Raw genomic sequence first — 14,822 nt, 5'->3', positions numbered from 1 at the left:
CATACACACGCACACACTCTATCCTGACTCCATATGGTTCCCAGATATCTGTTTTGTTTCACAGTAATAATAAGCATTAAAAGAATAATAAATAATACTTTACATATCTCTAGTGCCTTTCCTCCAAGGATCTCAAAGCATTTTACAATTCTAATTTAAGCAGTACAATGCCCCTGTGAGGTAGGAATCATTACCCCATCTTATAGCTGGCGAAACAGAAGCATGGAGAGGTTTATGTAATTTGATCACGCTCACAGTCAGTGGCAGAACCAGAATCCAGGTCTTTAGATTCCCTTGCTGAGGTGCTGATCATGAGGCAATCCTCCCTTGGAAAATATATTGCCCTATATTTTCAGAAAACTTAAGTAAATATATTTGTCATTACATACCACAAGGGAGACAGCATCATCTCGTGACTAGAACAGGAAATGAGACATTACTTGTGGGTTATATTTCTGATTTACTGGGTAACTGTGCAAATTAAAGTACCCAATTAATACCTCTGCTACAGAAGGATAAATGGAAGAGGTGGAAATTAATGTACCTCCATCTGTAGTGGAGGTATTAACACCTATCTATATCACATGTTGAGACCCTTGGTTGAAAGGTGCTGAATAAGTTCAAAGGGAGCTGGGCATCTTCCCTTACTTTCATGTGTCTTGGCCTGAAGAAAAGGGAGCAGCCATGCCTCTGTGTGCGCCAAGAGAGCACACTCCTTCTCATCACTATACTTTGAGGGTTGGAACAAAGGGCTTGATTCACTTCCCATTGAAGTCAGTGGGAGTCTTTCACTTAATGTTAATGGGCTTTGATTTAGGTTCCTAGAACACCATGATTTAAGGATGAAATATCAATATTATAACGGGATATTTATAGGAAATATTTTAAGAAGTCTTTGTTATTTACAAAGTGCTCTGCTTCTCTTTTTGTGGATACTAAGAGCAGGGCCATCCCTAGGGGGGTGCAGGGCATGGGACATAGGTGCCGAGTTTCTAATCTGCCGGAGGGTGCTTCCCCCTGGTACCCCCACCAGCTCTGCCCAGTCCCCTCCCCCACTCCATCCCTTCCCCAAAGCCCCACCCCACCTCTTCCTGACCCCGCCCCACCTCTTCCCCGCCAAGTTCTGTCCCTTCCCCCGAGTGCGCTGTGCCTTTGCTCCTCTCTCCTCCCCCCCCCAGCGCCTCCTGATGCTGCATAACATCTGATCCGTGGTAGGCATTGAGAGGGAGGGGGAGGCACTGATCGGCGGGGCCCACCAATGGGCAGGAGGCACTGGGGGGAGACGGGAGGTTCTAGTACGGGGGTTCCTCCTTGCCCCTTGCCTGCCTGCTGCTCGCCTTCCCGTTTGCCTCCTCATCCTGCTTGCCCGTGTGAAGCACACCCCGTCCCAAAGCGCGGGGCCCAGGCCTGTCGCTCTGCTTTGCCGTACCCAAGGAATGGCTCTGACTAAGAGTCACCTACCAAAATCAGAGCATCCCCCAGCTGCATCAGCCCAAGAAAGCATTGCTTACTTTAAAGCCTACGTTGTCTGCCTACAGGGCCCTGAGTGTGATCACTTTGCACTGCTGCAGCCTCTTTTTGGTGAACCTTCCTCAGCTGGAGTCCCTGGGCACCACTTTCAGCAACGCATGTCTCCAATCTATGGCAACCATTGCTTCACATAGACTGCACAGAACATTTGTTCAATATGAATGACATGATGAGATCCCCATGCTTTGAATCTTACCTAATACTGCTCAGTCACTAAGGTATGATTTAATAGCCCAAGCAGACCAGTCCTATGTGTGAGGAGTCAGTGAGACTTCCTTTTTCTTTTCTCCTTTCCTCCTCTAATTACCATCCAGGACATTGCATTCTTGGCCTCTGGAAAAATCTTCCAAGAGTATGAGAGTAGTAGACATAGTAATTTCCTGTGGTGGTTCTTCACTGAAATCAAGATGTCCTAGCTAACTATTGTTCCTAATTAGGAATAAAGTGTTCTGTTCATTTTCTATTCATTTTTATTAAGTACAGCATTCTCAGAGAGTTCACTACAGCTAGGATGCTCAATGTGGCTTTGTGTTTTGATAGTACATAATACTACTTCGGTGGAATATTTACAAGTTTATCTGCCTCCTCCACCCTGGGATGTGGGTAATTTGGTTGCTTTTATCATGAGTCCGCACATTTTAATGATCATTTGGTGGTGCTAGTTGTGTTGGAATGAATATTAGATCTATGTCGAGTCTGGATTTTGGAACCTTTCAAAGTTTAGGGGAATTTTGATACAGGCTTAAGCCCATTATAGAGAGAAGGGACAGTTTCTGCATTTGGGGAAAACAGCCAGGAAATTCAGAGGTAAGGATGACTAACACTATTTTCAAGTTCAACTTGCCCTATTATTTAATACCCCAAACCACACACACTATGCACATTGCATAGTGATGAAGAACAGTTATGCTGCCCTGGCAATGAGTGATAAGGAATCTCCCAGAAAAGTGATGGAGGAGAAGCTATGTACTTTGAAGGCTGGGAGGATTGCAGTCACCACTCCCAGCAGAAAATGTAGGGTACTGGTAGTGCATGACTCTCTTCTGAGCGGGACAGAGGCACCCATCTGTCAGCCTAACATGGTATCCCAGAAGGTATGCTGCCTGCCAGGGGCCCTTATCCAAGATGTTATGGAGCGATTGTTGAGGATCATCCTGTCCTTGATCTTCCTTTTGCTTCTAATGTATTTGTAGAATGTTTTCTTATTACCCTTAATGTATCTAGCTAGTTTAATCTTGTTTTGTGCCTTGGCCTTTCTAATTTTGTCACTGCATACTTGTATTATTTGTTTATATTTATCCTTTGTAATTTGACCTAGTTTCCACTTTTTGTGGGACTTTTTTTTTTTTTTTGCATTTCAAATCATTGAAGATCTCCTGGTTAAGTCAGGTTGGTTTCTTGCCATACTTCCTATTTTCCCTTCGCAATGAGATAGTTTGCTCTTGTGCCCTTAATAATCTCTTTGAAAAACTGCCAACTCTCTTGAACTGTTTTTCCCTTTAGACTTACTTCCCATGGGATCTTACCAACTCCTTGAGTATGTTAAAGTCTGCCTTCTTGAAATCCAATAACTTCATTGTGCTGTTTTACTAACTAGCATTCCTTAGAATCACGAACACTACCATTTCAATATCACTTTTACCTAAGCTGCCTTCCACTTTCAAATTTTCTACCAGTTCCTCCCTATTTGTCAAAATCAAATCAAGAAACCTTCTCCATAGTAGCTTTCTCCACCTTCTGAAATTAAAAATGGTCTCCAATACATTTCAAGAACTTGTTGGATAATCTGTGCCCTGGTGTATTAGTTTACCAACAGATGTCTGGGTAGTTGAAGTCCCCCATCACTACCAAGTCCTGTGCTTTGGAGATTTTGTTAGTTGTTTTAAAAAAAAGCCCCATCCACCTCTTCTTCCTGATTAGGTGGTCTGTAGTAGATCCCTACCATGACATCACCCTTGAATTTTACCCTTTTATCCTTACCCAGAGACTTTCAACAATTCTGTCTCCAATTTCCATCTCAACCATCAGCATGGATTTGTCAAGAACAAATCATGTCAAATCAACCTAATAGCTTTCTTTGGCAGGGTAACAAGCCTTGTGGATGGGGGTGGGGAGTGGTAGATGTGGTATATTTTGACTTTGTAAGGCTTTTGTTACTGTCTTGCATGACCGTCTCATAAAAAAAACCTAGGGAAATACAATCTAGATGGAACTATTATAAGGTAGGTGCATAACTGATTGGAAAACCGTTCTCAGAGAATAATTATCAATGGTTCACAGTCAAGCTGGAAAGGCATATCACATGAGGTCCTGCAGGGCTCAGTTCTGAGTTTGGTTCTGTTCAATATTTTCATGAATGATTTAGATAAAGGCATACAGAGTACACTTATAAAGTTTGCAGACAATACCAAGCAGGGAGGAGTTGCAAGTGCTTTGGAGGATAGGATTAAAATTCAAAATGATCTTGACAAACTGGAGAAATGATCTGAAGTAAATAGGATGAAATTCAATAAGGATAAATGCAGAGCACTCCACTTAGGAAGGAATAATCAGTTGCACACATAGAAAATGGGAAATGACTGCCTAGGCAGGAGTACTGCAGAAAAGGATTGGGGGTCATATTGGATCACAAGCTAAGTATGAGTGAACAGTGTAACGCTGTTGCAAAAAAAAGTAAATATCTTTCTGGGATGTATTAACAGGAGTGTTGTAAGCAAGACACAAGAAGTAATTCTTCCGATCTACACTGTGCTAATTAGGCCTTAACTGGAATATTGTGTCCAGTTCTGGGCACCACATTTCAGGAAAGATGTGGACAAATTAGAGAAAGTGCAGAGAGGAGCAACAAAAATGATTAAATGTCTAGAAAACATGACATATGAGGGAAGATTGAAAAAAATGGATTTTGTTTAGTCTGGAGAAGAGACAACTGAGAGGGGACATGATAACGGTTTTCAAGTACATAAAAGACTGTTGCAAGGAGAAGGGAGAAAAAGTGTTCTCCTTAAGCTCTGAGGCTAGGACAGGAAGCAATGGGCTTAAGCTGTGGGAAGAATGGTTTAGGTTGGACAGTAGAACAAACTTCCTGTCAGAGTGGTTAAGCACTGGAATAAACTGTCTAGGGAGGTTGTGAAATCTCCATCTTTGGGGACTTTTAAGGGCAGGTTATACAAACACCTGTCAGGGGTGGACTAGATAATACTTAGTCCTGCCCTTGGTGCAGGGGACTGGACTAGATGACTTCTTGAGGACTCTTCTAGTCCTATGATTCTATGATTCTACATATAATATATTAGCTATGTAATTTCTTTTCATATGAGTGAGACTAGCATGGATATGTCACTGAGTAGTGTGCTTCTAACATGTTCCTGAAGTTTGGCCTTCATTATTTGTATTAAGTACTGTGCATTTGAAAGCAATTTATTTATTTATTTTTAAAATAAAAGTAACATAAAAGGTGAAAAAGAGAAATCATTCATTGGACATTGTAAGTGCATCTGTCTGGACGCTATAGGAGCTTCTCTGGTGCAGTTGTAATGTCAGTCTAAGAACATAAAATAATTCTAATCCCAAAAAAGGACAAAAAAATTACCCTCCCCGTCACACTTTGTTAACCTGATCTGGCTCATATACACTCAGTTCAATCTAATTAGACCCATTGTGTTTCAGACCTTATGGAACCAATCATCTACAAGGCATGAAGAAATACATCATATATATACTGAGAAGCAGGCCACTCTGGGCTCTCTCTCCATTTCACAGTGAAGTCAATCAAAGCCTTCCCATTGACTTCTGTGTATGTTGGATCAGGTCTTATGTGAATTGTCCCAACATCGCCAGAAACCAACAAGGAATTCAGCCTCAGTCCCTCCACACCATGGAAACTTCTTGGTGGTTCTGGGAACAGAGGGGAAAATCTTGTCACCCTGGTTCCAGAGGACCCATGCTAACAAGAGTGCAGGAGAACTTGCAGTGGCACTAGGATATAGCACAGAGGCACTTTGCTTTCACAGAGATGGTCCTGGTCTCTGGTGGATCCCTTGACTTCTGTTTGGATCTCAGTGGATCTGCAGATTTTTGGGGTCCTTTTTAGTTTCTCCAATCTGATTAATGATATATTGGAAGTTTTCCTTTTCTCTATCCTCTCCCAGGATGTCTTTCCACATGAGAATGTGATCTGGCTCAGTATTATTTTGAACATAACTATAGACTGCAATTTGTAAAAGAGCCTGCTATAGACTATAAATGGGTTTTAGGATCCATGTACCTAAATACCTTTTGAAAATGAGATTTAGGCTCTTAAAACAGTCAGGCATTGCAACACTGAGCTCAACAATACCTAAATGCCTTTAAAAATCTGGGCCTAAGGGAATTAAGTGCCCAGATGTCACTGAAGTTCAATGGGATTTGGTCACCACCCTGCTATAGGCAGTTTTGAAAATTCCAAACAGAATGTGTTGTACAGACCCTCATATTTCCATGATATTAGCAACCTCCCCACCCCCATGAATCAGTGGAATTTTGTGGATTAATATCACTCAATTGATGTTTTACATGACTAGAAAACTACATAAACATGTTAAAATATGAATTTTTATTGAAATCAAAGCTGTGTATCATCCCCTATGCAACAAGTTTTATAAAATGTATCTGAAACCACACAGTTTTGAGTATTGTCTATGTGAATGCTTAGTAATTGTTGAGCAATGTAAATATTTTGTCTATTTTCACATGTTTTTGCCAATATATTTAAAAGGAGATTAAGGTCAACATTATGAACTAACAGTCTGTGAAATAAATAGTAAGGTTTGTTTAGCTGGAGGAACACACTTTTTTCCTCTAAGCTATCTAAAGTACATTTTGTACTTCTCTCTAGCTTCTGTGAACTGATTTAAATTAAATTTTGAGGAAAAAAATATATATTGTGTTTGGGCTGACAACTTGTAGGATAAGTTTTAGGTTGATGAGATTCGAAACACTTGAGTTTTAACTCCTGTAAAATAGAATTTTTAATGGAAACTGCCACAGACCCTGAACTTTATAGTGATGCTGCCAGGCACAGTTATAACTGAAAAGGTGTTAGATAGTGTGTGGCTATATTATCATGCTAAAAAGAAAAGCAAATCAAGCCTGAGACGGAGTCATGTTTTGAAATCCTGTTGTCAAAATCTGATTGTATAAAGGACAAACTTGGATTGTACAGCAAGTGGTCTTTTTTCCCCTGCTCACCCTTTAAGTCCTGGGGCTGTTCTTTGAATAAGATCAGTTAGTCCTAGCTCCCTGAATTTCTACAAAAAAACCCAGAAGGATGACAAGTCAGTAGCTCTGGACCTTCTAGAGTTCTCATTAAAAAAAAAAAAAAAAAGCCTGATAGATACAGCAGTAGCAAGGCTGACTGCTGCGGATTTAATTTGATCTTTCAAGTGAGGATTTAAAATATTGTTCTTGTCCCAGTTAGAATGTCACCACTTATGTTTCAATATAAGAGAGGCTTTTTCATCATCATGGAGAGAGGACTCACTAACATTTTAACTGACAGCATTTCACTATTTGCATTATCTCTCTGTGCTTGTGCATCTTTCACGAGTGACAGATGATAAAAGCTTATGTGAGGAAAGATCTACGGTAAAATCAAAAAAATGCTTCGCATGTCATGCTATTGGAGACTGCGGAGGAAATTGGCAATGCTAGTAACTGCATCAAAAATCTTATTTTTTCCTCTTAAATGAGCATTTTTGCAGTTTTTGTCTGCTGCTGCTGCTGCTTTACAGGGAAGCATGTGGCATCCATCTTTTAACAAGAAAACTGAAGATTCAGTGAATAGTAAAAACCTTTGTGAGCATTCTTAGACACAAAGGGGTGGCTTTGCTTGGATTAAAAGTAGATGTTAAAAATTAATCTAGTATCTGTAAATAGAAGTACAGAGATTTAAGATAAATTCTGTTAAAGGAAATAAGGTGATTATTCTGCATGCCTTATGCTACCTGAAACACTGAGGTGTGCTCAGTTAAAATTACTGCATTATTTTATTTTATTTATTTTATTATGAAGGTTGTTATCAGAGGGCCAAGTTTTGCATTGATTTATACCTCAAACAACCTTGTTGAAGACAATGGGATTGCACCAGTTGTAAATTGGCTCAGAATTTCAGCCATGGTGTTCAAGGAAGATCACAGTCTGCTAAAATGGGTCTGGGTTCAATCATACTTATGGATCTCACATAATTCTTCCTGTTATAAGAATCTCTTCATGTTTTAATGATTGCCTAGGGGCGAGTCTCACCATTTGCTGTTCTCATTTGTCACAAGAATGAATGATCAGAATCGGAATGTCTCCAATATTCTGTGAATTACAGAAGCATGTTGTAAGATTTGAACCTTTTTCTATTGTTTTGATTGGCTTGGCATTCCTTTCCTCTCCCTATGCAGTCTAACAGAGCTGTGGGAAATGCTTGGGACTGGCCAGCCAATCTAAATACATAGACTGTCTAAAGCTCAAACACTGCAGCAAACTATTACATTTCACAAAATTTATTAGGTATTAAAATTCCAGCACCTCATGCCTGTGTCAAAGATTGTAATGAGTGCTGAAACAGCACAATATGAAGATTGCCATTAGAATGGGAAACGTTAATAACTTACCCCATCCTAATTTTAATCACTTCCTTTCTCTGTCTATGTACAGCATGGTGATAATGACCTTGTCTGGTGTCCCTAATCAAGAAGATTCTATTGTAGAAATACCATATCTAACAGAGAAGTGTAACTATGTGACTATACTGTGATAGAAAAACCCTGTGACACTGAGTTTCAGAGCCTGGGTCAGCTGACTCAGGCTCATGGGGGTTCGGCTGCAGGGCTATAAAATTGCAGTGTGTAGATGTTTGTGCCCAGGCTAGAGAACAGACTCTGACTTTCCACCCCTTTCACAGAGTCTCAGAGCCCAGGTTCGCTCCATAGCCTGAATGTCTACCCTGCAATTTTGTAGCCCCATAGTCAGCTGACCCAGGCCGGCCATGGCTGTGCTGCAGGTCTTTTACTGCAGTGTTGACCTATAGAGCTAGATTTTCAAAGGGGCTGCAGCCTGGCTCCTGTGCATGCACAATGTTGCATACAGAACCCTGCATGTATACTTCTGAGCATTAATGGCTTGACCCAAATTCCACTGAAGTCAATAGAAAGATTCTGGATCAGGTCCTACACCTAAATGTGCTACTGATAGTCTGTAATTCCTGCATATGCAACTATGAAAATTAGTCACTCAAAAGTTTTGTGTGCAGGTGTTTGTGGGTACACAAAGTTGTGTTTGCACAAGCAAAGGCCGTATTTTGTATTTTTTTATCCTTAAATTCTGTCCAGATTGGTATCCTGCCTGGCTAAGTTACACTGCTATACTTTCATGCTGGTGAACAAAACCTATGTGAAAAATAATTGGCCAAATTATGTGGACTTTACTTGACTTCTCTGGGTGTTTTTTCTTAAGGACTGAAGAATTTTACCCAGCATTCTAGAGGAAACATTTCTTTTAGGATCTCAGCTACTTTTACTTAATAGCCACTGTTAAATTTTGAGTTAAAGGCAGTGAATCTTTAGATATATGTTTGGTGGGTTGAGCAGTCTTGTTTAGATGACGAATCTTAGGCTGAGACCAATTATATACAATTCATGTAACCACCTGGCTGAAGGGTGACTAGCCCTAAGGTGAGTTAGTGTTTTTGGGTCATTGAGAAAGGGTAAAAGTTTACCTGTTGTGGACTCAAGCGCCAAGACATAATTGTGTTTGAGATGAAGCTCTGACGATGTGTGGCCCATCTCATTCATTCTCCATCTGATAGATCACATCTGAAAGTGACTTTTCCTTGTTGCCTACAGTGTTTAATTTTTCTCTTTCTCTGCTATTATTTTTTATTTTAATGGTTCTCATCTAACTCTGAAACATTTTGGAATAAATATTATATATAAAGTTGCATCTTCTCCCATTGATTTCAATGGAAGCAGGATTATTTCCCCCACCTCCCTAGTGTCTGTTTATTCATTGGAACAAGGGAACAAAAAAGAGATAGGGAGTTGCTGAAGCTATATGGAAAACATATGGCTCTCACTGACTTTAGTAGCTTTGTAACTGGAACTTAATATTCTTGGGAGCTGCTAGATAGTCCTTTCACGTTGTCTTTCTAGTTCTTTTATCTGACTGTATAAGCAATTATCTTTTGAAAGAACTGTTTGTCAATAGTGAAGTCTATTTTGCATGAATACCTAAGTCATTCTTAGAAGTAGCTGAGGTATAACAGTTAAATACATGCAAGTAAACACAACACTACATGGTTTCAGTATTACTGAACTCCCATATTCTTAACATCTTTACTTTCCAGTTCTGCACAGGGTCTTCAGTCATCCAAACAGTTCCCTATGTTGATTTAAATTGGAAATCTCCAACTCAAGCCTCCAAGGTGATGTTGATCCCTTCCCTCAGCTAATGAAAAAATGAATCCAAGAATAACTTTTGTGATTGCAATAATCACAGACATGACTTCTGGTTGGAATTAGAGTGCTCCTGGGCCTCTATTTATTAAGGTTGTAAGGTGGCAACTTAGGAAGCTGAAGGAGCCCATTCCTGAATAATAGACCTGCATACAATACAGCATTAAAGGTGTTGGTCCAGCTGGGGAAAATAATAATAAATGTGTACCGATACAAAGCTGGCTTCCCAGAAAACATACATGTATATTTCCTGTTACAATGCAGGAACTGATGAAGAGGGTTTACCTCCTTTCACTTTTAGGCACAGACTCTCAAAATCTCAAGTTTATTAGCATTCCTTATAGGAAAAAATTACCATCTGCTAAAGAATTCATTTTTCTCCTAAGTATTGTGATTTACAATTTCTCAGCAACAAGGTGGCTCAGAGCATACATTATAGTTAGTTTTATTTCACTAAACTATCATTTCTCGCTTAAGTGCTCAATCGATGATTGTGCTTAGGGTTGAACAAACCAATAAATCTGAGGAAGTGATGTCATTGCATGATGCTTAAGCTGTTGCTAGACTACAATAGCACACATAGGATGTCATATGACTCAACAAAAGCAAAAATTCTATGGCCCTGATTCTGTTCTGACTTGCACTGGTTTTATACAAACTCCACTGACTTCAGAGATAGATTAATAGATTCTAGGACTGGAAGGGACCTCAAGAGGTCATCGAGTCCAGTCCCCTGCCCGCATGGCAGGACCAAATACTGTCTAGACCATCCCTGATAGACATTTATCTAACCTACTCTTAAATATCTCCAGAGATGGAGATTGTGGAATCTCCCTAGGCAATTTATTCCAGTGTTTAACCACCCTGACAGTTAGGAACTTTTCCTAATGTCCAACCTAAACCTCCCTTGCTGCAGTTTAAGTCCATTGCTTCTTGTTCTATCCTTAGAGGCTAAGGTGAACAAGTTTTCTCCCTCCTCCTTGTTGCCGGCCTAGAAGGCCCAAGGGGGCAACAGCGTCCGTTGCCCGGTGTGCTTTGCACCAGTGAAGACACCAAGGTGGAGAAACAAAGCCAATTTATTTGAGATCTCTGAATAGGCACTAGGAGACCAGCATGTCTCAAATCAAGCACAGCACATACAAGCAAGTGTCCCATTTTATATTCCAAGCTGTTTCTGTGCAAGCCTTTGTCTGTTTCACCCCTACCCCTCCCTTCCAGACAACAGTTACAATAGGCACTACATTGGTATGTGAGAAAAGTTTCTTGTTCGTCTGTTTATCTATGGCCTTGTGCTTTAGATGCATGTGAACTTCCCCCCGCTCTTATCACTACAGCATTTGCTAGTGAAACTGCAGCTGTCTGCTAGAAAAGCTGACCCTTACATTTCTGCTTCAGCCTGCTTCAGCATGTAAGCAGTTAGCATAGAAGTAGGTGAAAGTTCACAAGATGGAGTCACTGTGGCTCACTTAGACCCAGAGCAAAGGAGTTTCATTGGCACTTAGGGCCTTCCACTCCCCAGAGTTACCTGGTAGCTATGCCTAGCGACACCAACATCCTTATGACACCCTTTTAGATACCTGAAAACTGCTATCATGTCCCCTCTCAGTCTTCTCTTTTCCAAACAAAACAAACCCAATTCTTTCAGCCTTCCTTCATAGGCCATGTTCTCAAGACCTTCAATCATTCTTGTTGCTCTTCTCTGGACCCTCTCCAATTTCTCCACATCTTTCTTGAAATGCGGTGCCCAGAACTGGACACAATACTCCAGCTGAGGCCTAACCAGAGCAGAGTAGAGTGGAAGAATGACTTCTCCTGTCTTGCTCACAACACACCTGTTAATGCATCCCAGAATCACGTTTGCTTTTTTTGCAACAGCATCACACTGTTGACTCATATTTAGCTTGTGGTCCACTATAACCCCTAGATCCCTTTCTGCTGTACTCCTTCCTAGACAGAGGGATGATTCCTGACTTTAAACCATTGTTAGATCACTATCAGGCCTTCTGTAACTCACCAAAGCTGGAGATCATTTAAAAATTCTGAAATGAGTTTTAAATAAAGAATTAGAACTTGAATATTTGAATGATTTATTTACCAGCACAAGTTATATGCAGAAGTACATATCTGATCTGCTGTAGCCAAATTTACTATGAACATACAAGATGTAACTCTACTGACTTGAAGAGAGGTGTGCCTTCTTAAATCAGTGTTTAGTTTTGTTCATGTGGAACACAATATTAAATTTTAGCCCTGACCTAGCCTTTTTTGTGTTCCAGATGCTTTGCAAATATTGGGTCAAATGCTGCTCAGTTACAGTGCATGTAACTCTATTGACTTCAGTATAATTACTCTAGGATCACAGCAAGCAGTGGAAAGCAAAATGTGGCCCATTAGTCACAATCTTCAAGCCCTTCAATTCATTCCAGTAATCCTGCTGAAGTCAGTGGGACCACTCACGGGAATGAGGACTGCAGATCCAGCCCCATTATCCTTAAAACAGTCCTGTGAAATAGGCATCGTCCCTATTTTATACATTGAGAAACTCAGACACAAAGGTTTTGACTTGCTCTCAAGGGCAAAATCAGTGCTTGGGATTACAGTCAGTGATTGGGATTACAAATAATATTTATCTCTCATGTTGTATTTCTTGTTCATAGACCCAAAAAGCTGGGTATTTTTAAGTATTATTCATAGTTTATAGATGAGTGAACTCAGGCACAATGTCTGAGGCTCAGTGGTTGCCCAAAGGAGGAGTTTTCCAGAGCACCACCTGGGCGTGATATGACTGCATCACTCTCAATGCAGGGTTGTGTCTAAAGGGCACCACATGAATAGAATGAATAGAAACCAGGACTACTGACTCCTCAGTCACTTGCCTTCCAATTAGTTTAGAACTCAGGGCATTCTTGATTCTCAGCCATGGGCTCAAAGCACCAGACCAAGTAAATCTTTAATCTAGAAATAAATCATTAGTACTCAGTCAAAGGTTGTTATATGACAATTTTTTTTCTGTTACGGAAAGTCATACTTGTATCCATGCAACATTGCAGAGTCTGGTACTTGTATTTTATTGACTTTATGTTCTGTTACATATGTTGTAATGTAATGGCAGCTGGGAGACAGGACTCGGCACACATGGGTTTTCCTGATTCTACCATTGACACAGTTGACCGTTTATCTCTCTATGCTTCAGCTTTCCCCATCTGTAAAATGGTGTTTTTAAAGAACTTAATGATGTTTTTAAAGAGTGTTGAGAACAATAGAAGATGGGTTGCATATGTGCTAAGTATTGCTGTTATTGGGCCCAATTCTGTCACTCACAATTAATGTTGTATATTGTCCCAGCCCTGGAGGAGTCCTATTCAGGCTTCATTTAGTGCAGCAATACTTTTAAATTTCACTCTAAAAACCAACCAACCAAAAACCCTGGAACACGTCTCAATTTTTTTAAAAGTAAGAGTTGAAGGCTGCATGACTATTTAGATTGTGCCTTATGTTTAATATACATGTTATTCAATGTCAATAAAAATTACTCATATGCTACAGGTGAAGAAAGGCTCCAAGGCTGCAGAAATGTGAGTGCCTTGATTCCAAACGCTACATTCTCTAAAACCTCCAGTAAAACAATTTGGCTTTTGCTCATGGTTGAGAGAATGCTTTTTATTTTAACAGGGTACATGACAATGAAGTTTCTTGCTATAGAGTCAGATAGACTCTGCTGGCTACACGCAACTGTAAATTGGCTAGAAGCATACTTTTTATGGGTAAGCTTTGCCTACCTGCTTTCACATGTCACCACTGCCCCCCACTCCCGAATCTGTTCATATTAAAGATAAGTTGCACTCAGATGTGCAGAGATGTTTTCAGTTTTTTACTAGACTATGGTGTTGGATTGAGTCACAAGCCACAGTTGCACAATCAATATTTTAAAAGGTTGTTTATATTGGGTTTAACTTTTAGAAGATACATACAACACTAGTTCCACTGAGCATTATACTAATACATTACTATCCATTGCTTTCAAAGCTCTTTACAAATATGTCCCCACATTTTAAAGCTGAGGAAAGCTGAGGCACACAGATGTGACTTATTCAGGTCACTGGCAGAACTGGAAACAGAATCCATGGGTCCTGAGTCCTGTGTCCCACCCAATGAATTACAGCTACATTTACATTGCAGCAGATGTAATAGAACATAAAATCAACTATATACAGTTATCAGACCTAGCATCATTGCACTGCTACAGCTATGATTTTCTGTAATAGAAAAAGAATATAATGTTGACATGAGAGGAAGTTACTCATATCCTGATGGGAAGCTAAGGGTGCAAATGCTAGTTAGAATTCTTTATGTCTTTAATGAGAGTGCATTTAAATGGTCTATGCATAGCTTACTGAACATGTTTCCCCTTTTTTTACTTGCTTTTATTTGTTTCTGTAATTTTTATTACTTTTCTTTCTTTTTACTCTTCCTAAATCCTTATGGCTGTATCTCTAAAGGCAGAAGCAAAGTGACACAAATATACCCAATGTTTACTACCAAGATAATGATTTCCCTAGCAACAATAAGCATGTGGTGTTTTTCAAACTTGTTTTTGGACTGTTTTAGTTATTTTGTTTGAACCATGTGACTAAAGAAGCCAGAATGTAGTCATTAGTGAAATGAGTGCATAGGACAGTAAATAAGCTCTTAACAAGTAGACAGACCATGAAAATGATCTCTTCATTTCTATTGTCACTGCCAAAGCCTCAGTACATTGAAGTCACAGCCACAGACAATCCTGTGACATCAATGATGTATCTACCCAAATGG

This window comes from Trachemys scripta, chromosome 5, assembly GCF_013100865.1.
Source record: "Trachemys scripta elegans isolate TJP31775 chromosome 5, CAS_Tse_1.0, whole genome shotgun sequence".
NCBI classification, from domain to species: domain Eukaryota; kingdom Metazoa; phylum Chordata; order Testudines; family Emydidae; genus Trachemys; species Trachemys scripta.
The sequence above is the reverse complement of the archived record's forward strand: the minus strand, read 5'-3'. Positions refer to the sequence as shown.